At 29.8% G+C, this 6,740-nt stretch overlaps 1 long non-coding RNA gene across 3 annotated transcripts in view; it reads right to left on the bottom strand.

The window, feature by feature from the left end:
- The window catches only part of LOC119673141, a 7,184-nt gene extending 2,132 nt beyond the window's left edge, over positions 1–5,052 (bottom strand). Inside the window, exons 1-5 of one of the 3 annotated variants that reach the window (XR_005252013.1) lie at positions 4,820–5,052; positions 4,627–4,751; positions 4,429–4,515; positions 4,143–4,348; positions 1,403–1,748 (exon numbers count right to left, since the gene is read on the bottom strand). This is a non-coding gene — a long non-coding RNA (uncharacterized LOC119673141). Of the gene's footprint in view, positions 1–1,402; positions 1,749–4,142; positions 4,349–4,428; positions 4,516–4,626; positions 4,752–4,805 lie in introns of all 3 variants that reach the window. The other 2 variants (XR_005252012.1, XR_005252011.1) reach the window with 2 other exon arrangements.
- Between the last annotated feature and the right edge of the window lie 1,688 nt (positions 5,053–6,740).

Here is a 6,740-nt window from a genome sequence, read left to right as displayed (position 1 = left end):
AAAATGCGAAATAATTTTTACAATAGGAAGGAAGGAAACATACCAAAACAGCTTCCGTTTTTGGTAAAATTTTTTATAAAATTTGATTTTGTTTTATGTGCAGATCCTTGTAGCAACCAGAAACGATTTTATGCTACAAGTTTGCAGGAAGTTGCCAAGGATATGCTAAAGTGGCAGTAACAGTTTTCATGGAAATGATGTTTAAGCAAATGTTTTTTGGCAATCAACTAAAATGCTAATCCAAATATGAACTTAGCTTTTGCTTGCAACAAAAAATCTGTTATGGCCAAAGACAAAGAGGCAAAATGACATTAAAACGAAGAGCAACTTCAAGTTTTCATAGCAATTCCAAAATGGAAATGGAAGGAAAGACTTTTGATTAAAGCAAAACTGTACGGATTAATCTGAAAAACAATTTTAAGAATCTTCAACAAAACAAATTAAAAAAGTTAACATTTTGAAATGGTAAAGACCGTAAAATTATTTTAATAAAAATAATTAAATAGGTGCCACCTACCAATGAATAAAACGAAACTATTATGCATTTATGTATCTACAATAAGGCTAAGTGCCAAGTTCGCAAAAACCATTTGGTGATTCTTTTCATATTTACAATATTATTATCGCTTATAGTAATTGTTATAGTAATTTGATTATTATTTTATTAGGAACTCCTATTTTTTAGATTTTTTGTCAATTGTTTATATTTATTTTGATATAAAAGTAAATATATTGAACGGCTTAGCGCTTGTTTGACTTTAAATTGCAAAAACGCTGTGGTGGTTCTGGCTTCTCTCATCTTAACCATAAGAAATAGTACATTTTAATAAAACTACTAAATAATCAACGAAAATATAAATTTATTTGTTGTTTATCTTAAAAAGATGGCATGGTTTAAATACCATCAATTCCCACTGTCACCAGAATTATGTGCCCAACTCTCTAACATGGTTGCATAAGATATAGGGACTAAAACACTCCCGCTTCATCGAAACTCAATCTCCCGGACCGCTTTTACATTACTTAAAGATGATACTTAATATGGATGTACTTTTTAGATCTGCGTCTGGACTTCGTGTGATTCGTTTTTGAAAGCACCTTACAATATAGAGCCTTAAGCATAGGTAATTTTCTTTTCAGAAGTTCAAGAAGTGGTTTGCTTAAAAATAGAAGTAAAGAAGTAGTCCAATAGAAGTAGAAGTAGAAGTAGAAGTAGTCCAATATGATCAAGTTCACACGGATAAACTTTGCTTGATACTTAAAGTTAGAAACCTACACTAAACAACATATCTTTTACTACATTTGATAAAGATTATAGAATAGTACATAAGATTTTATATGACATTATAACTAATCCATTTCATATATGCTGACTAATACAGGCGTTCAAAATATACTATACCTCGTCAGCCAGGTACTGTCTGTCAAAATAGTTATTAGTCCAATAACCGCAAAAGATCACTTCCCAAATTGCATACGCCAAGAATCAAAAATTACGTCAAATACGTCAAAAATTACTTCTCAGATTGAATAGATCAACAACTGCAAGAGGTCACTTCACAGGTTACACTGGTCAAGAACCAGAAAAAGTTTCTTCTCTGATTGCACAGGTCAAGAACCGCTGTAGATCACTTCTTAAATTGTAGAGAAATACTAAAGAAGTGTATACGCGTTTGCTTAATTTTCAGTTTATGCAGCGCACTTATTTACTTGAAATCCCTCTAGCTTATGAACTGATGCGATGAAACCTATTTAAAAGAGAATTGTTAGTATCTATTATTATTTTAAGATTTCATCTTTTAATACTTCTAAAAAAGTTATTTTAATTACATAAAGCATAGTAAGCTTGAAAGGCCTAAAACTCTATTGTCTACTGTAACGCAGCTGATTTTAAAAAAATATTTTTTTTATAATAAAATTCTTTCAAGCGGTTTTATATATGAAATTTATGACAAATTTTTGTATGAATTATTGAATATTATTTTGTGTGATATGTGAATCCAATTCAATTTAAAATTTTTTTAAATATTTTTCAAGTATTTTTCACAAGCGTTGAAATATATTAATAATTTCCACAGCTTCGACAATCAAATTACGTTCATGAAATAAACCAAACACATACTCAAAATTCGGTACGTAGTTCCAAAATATTTATGGCAGCCCAAAACTAATATTTGCCTTAATTGATCTCCAACGTTGGGTGTGCAACATTCATTTTCCCATTGACACATTATTAATTTGCCACACTGCAGCAATAATAGTAATTGGGCAGCTAGACTGCATCATTTGAAGTCAACATCGTTGCATGCAGCCATGCCTTTTGTGTCATTTGGCTAATGACTAACCAAAGTTGGCAACAGTTGCAGCCCAAAGGGCAAGGATGGCCGATATAATTTATGCTTGTATACAAGGAATATTTGTGGCTACTATTCCGACCACTAGGTAAACGTCATTGGCTGCTGCATTGGCAGCCTGCAACTTGCGGTTAGGATAAAGCAAATATTATTTGCATTGGGCTTTGCAATGACTTCGGCTATGGATTTGGAAAGGACGTGTCTACAATATTTAGATGAGGATTAGATATTTGTTTTATGCGCTTTTATTGCAATTGATCAATACGTCAAACCATATTGGCTGTTAATTAAGTCAGTTTGCATATGCAATTTTTGGCTGCTTGAATATTGAATTGTGTAAAGTTGCATTGCAGTGCAGCAAATAAATTAGGTCATGCTTGGGAGTGCATATTAAAGTAAGTTGAATGGTAATGGACAGAAAAAAAAATAAAGCTACCAATAAAATATGGGTCAAGTATAAAGACGGCATATGGCAATAAAATGGCTTTTGATACTTTGCAGAAGCAAAAATATTGTTTTCACAATGACAAAAACCTTCATGTATTATTGCACACAGGTTGCTGCTTTTGTTGTTATTGTTGTTGTTGACATGGTCTTACAATGGGATTCAATGAAATCCTACAACAATAGCAATGTCCTCAAACGTATACACGTAGTCGCATGAGGCTCTGCATGTAGGAATGCTTGCACTTCTCATACGTATAAATTTTAAAATAATTTAAAAATTCATGAATGTAACAAAGAAAGGAAATAAAACTGTTTGCAAATGGAGCAGGACTTTGTGGCATCACCATACTGCAAACAAAATCTATAAAAACTTACTCTATTATATATGAAAAAGAGAACAGAACACAACAGTACAGAACCGAACCAAACCAAACCAAACCGAACCGAACACTAAAGTAAAGGTAAAGTAACCGTGGTTACAATAAAGCAACTCAATCGCATGTGTTTCACAGTGCTTGGGAGCGTCAGCTGACAATGCTTTCGGATTAAACTTCATATCCTGCGTTCGCGACTCTGAATCACATATATAGCAACGCTTACCAGTATGCAACCAACTGCAGTGGATTTCAATGGTGAGTGATATACGGTACCGTTCGCAGTTGTGCATATCACCATAACTGCTCACTAACATGTTTGTGTTTCCCATGAATACCTTAAGGATATTTTTCTAACACAATTTACAGAAAGTTCACTTTCATAGCTGACATCGTTCCAACATATGAGACCGCCAACTCGCTTCATGTACTCATCGCTGATACCCTTAAATTAAATCTGTTCTCCATTGTTGTATAATATAGAAAAGTTTGCTCCTTTGGTTTCCTATGTAAGGTCTTCAATGCAAATTTTTCATTTTATTCTGCAAAGTTGGGTTTGGTGTTTGCATTTTAATGAAACCTGGCGTACTTGAAACGAACGATGAGTTTGTCCTTAAATCGTTATTAAAATTTATAAGTCGGAGTTTATGCTAAATCTATTTGGTATAAAATTTGTTTAATTGCTGCAAAACTATTAAATATTCTCTATAATACAAGGTATGCATTTAAAATAATTATTTTATTCTAATGTATAAGTTTGAGACATGAGAAATATTTTAAAGGAACTACCCTTTATAGATGTTTTTCTATATTTTCTATATAAACTCACAGATTACTAAATTTAAAGAATTCAAAATGTAATATAGTTCAAAAATGTAACATAGACTTCTCCCGCTCTTTGTTTGGCTATTTTGTTACGTTTCAAAAAAATATAAAAATAACTGAAACATAACTTGAAGGATTTTACCAGGTTCTCAAGTAGTATTGCTTTCTCCTCTTTTGTACCTAACAATTGATAGCGATATAGAGAATTAACTCGCAGTTCAGTTTTGTGATAGTTTGTAAACACTATTACTTTGGTAATGTGAAAGAGTTGGTAGTTACATCAAGTATATAGACGTAATACAGTCTTCTGCCACTCTCTGTTGAGTTGATATATTTAATTTAAGTTTCCTTTAAAGAAATGCTAAACTTATTCAAAGGATCTTACCGATTCTAAGATTACCTGTTTCTAAACTTATTTAAGAACTTACCTGGTTCTAAGTAAATATGGCTTTCTTCTCTCCTTTACCTGAGTTTTGATGGCGATTTATGGAAACAGTTTACAAAAGTTAACGATTCTACAATGACAATAATAATTAAATATATAGCGTTTTATAGCTCTTTGTTTAGTTGAAGTATTAAATTTAAAGAAACTTTAAGGTATAAAAAGCCTACTTAAAGGACCTTACCTGGTTCTAAATAAATATGAGTTTTTTTGCGTCACCGTATCTGATAGCGGTAAATGGAAGTAGCTATCATTTTAGTAAAATGTGCAGATATCAATGGCCATATATATGTGTTCTTTCACTCTTTACTATATATTATGTTAGGTTTGATGTAAACTTTAATACCTATAACCATAATTTACCTAAAAAACCTTACCTGACTTCAAAGAAATATGATTCGATCCTCTCCTCTAACAGAATCCTTGCTGGCGATTTGAGGTAATTATATTATTATTTTATGTAGGTAGGTCTAATATGAATTATTTTTACTGGTTATTTTTAGTTTGTCTGAAAATTTTGATTGAGTTATGCCAATTGCAATAATATTTTTAAAAAATAAAAGTGCCTCAAAAATTACAAGTGAATTCTAAATGTATTCTAGTTAAAAAAAAAAATTGTTTAAATATATCATAAAATATTATATTTTTAATTTAATTTCATATAAACTAGAAAAGCATGGCAAGCATATAAAATATTCATTTATTCTTATGAATGCATTTAATATATTTTCTATTCAAATTTAATTTTATTGCTAATTTGTTTTAGTAATATTAAAACATTTTTTTGAGCTGATAATCATAGAAATAAGTAGTCTTTATTTAGGTTAGCTATAGGTCACTAGAAAACGGCGTACTTAATCGAGGAGCGGGACCAACTGTAATAGTGTGGCCAAGATATTAGTTTATAATAAAATCTGAGAGCATGGTGTTTCACGACCCGCTTCATAAAAAGGGGAACCATTTGTGGAACTATTAAGCAGTTGAATAATCCTTTAAAATAGAAAGGAAAAAGTGGAAAAAGTGAAACTTGGGTGATTGTATGTAAAATACAAACTTGTTCTTTTTTATTTTGATATTTGGTATATCAAAACCGTGAAATCTTTCCAACCTTTTTATATCCAAACGATTAGATCTCGAATATATTACTGACATGTTTACTGATCGTTTCCAAATAATTTTTACTATTAGCCATATAACGATAATATGAAGAAAAAGTAACAGTTAGAAAGAAAAGTACTGGAAGATGGATCATTATAAGATGAAGACTAAGAAGAAACGAAATTTACACATTTGATCCATGCGCAGGATTTCTATTTTAGAGATACTTTAATATATCCAAGAGTTGTATGATGTATAAAAGAAGGAGTTTCATCCTTTATGTAAGAAATTATTTTTTGTGTAATAAATTTTATGCTTATTTTATATCAATGGGTACTAATCCTATTCCAAAACGAGTAGTAACTGTTTGACTGTTTTATAAAATCTTCAGAAATATATGGAATATTTATATGAGACCTTTTTAGTTTCAAATATGTATATTCTCAGATATCGTAGAATTGCAATATTGTTGAATTTAACTACTGAGCATCCTCATTTTTTAAAGTGGTATATAGACTGTAATGAGATTTACATTTGTTGACCTTTATCCACCAATTAAACAAGCTATCGTCTATAAAATTGAAGACTTTTAAAGATTTATAAAAATAAGATGTAAGTTAAGATTAATTTATAAGATTTCAAAATAGATTGCCTAGTGTTATAACAATATAGTTTCAAATAGTCTTTGTTCAGCTATTATATTGTAGAGAAGTATTATATTGTATTATATATATATATAACGATAATATTTTTAGTTGTTGAATGATATTATATGGTAAGAGAACTTCATTGTGTGTTAACAATACAATAAAATAATTAGAATATTCAGAATTCATGTGAGTTTTACATAGATTATTCAATTTTACCAATAAATTACAAAATTTAATCAATAAATCACAAAATATTAATCTGTCATAATATTAAAGACATTATTCGATAAAAATCTGAACCTTTTTTTTATCATTTATAATGGCAAGAATAAAATTTTTTTGAAAAAAGTACAATAACACCAATTCATTCGAATCTGATTAAACTTCTTTTTACTTTTACACATATTTCTAACAATAAAATACTTTCACTGTATTTACGAGCTCTTAGATGTAATTGAACAATTTTTTAAAATTTTTAGTACAACAACAGAGCACAATTTAGTAACTTAACCACAAAAACCCATTTAAAAGTGAAATACATTTAGAAACA

This window comes from Teleopsis dalmanni, chromosome 1, assembly GCF_002237135.1.
Source record: "Teleopsis dalmanni isolate 2A chromosome 1, ASM223713v2, whole genome shotgun sequence".
NCBI lineage: Eukaryota > Metazoa > Arthropoda > Insecta > Diptera > Diopsidae > Teleopsis > Teleopsis dalmanni.
Note: the sequence above shows the minus strand (reverse complement) of the source record. Positions and strands in the feature narration are given on the sequence as shown.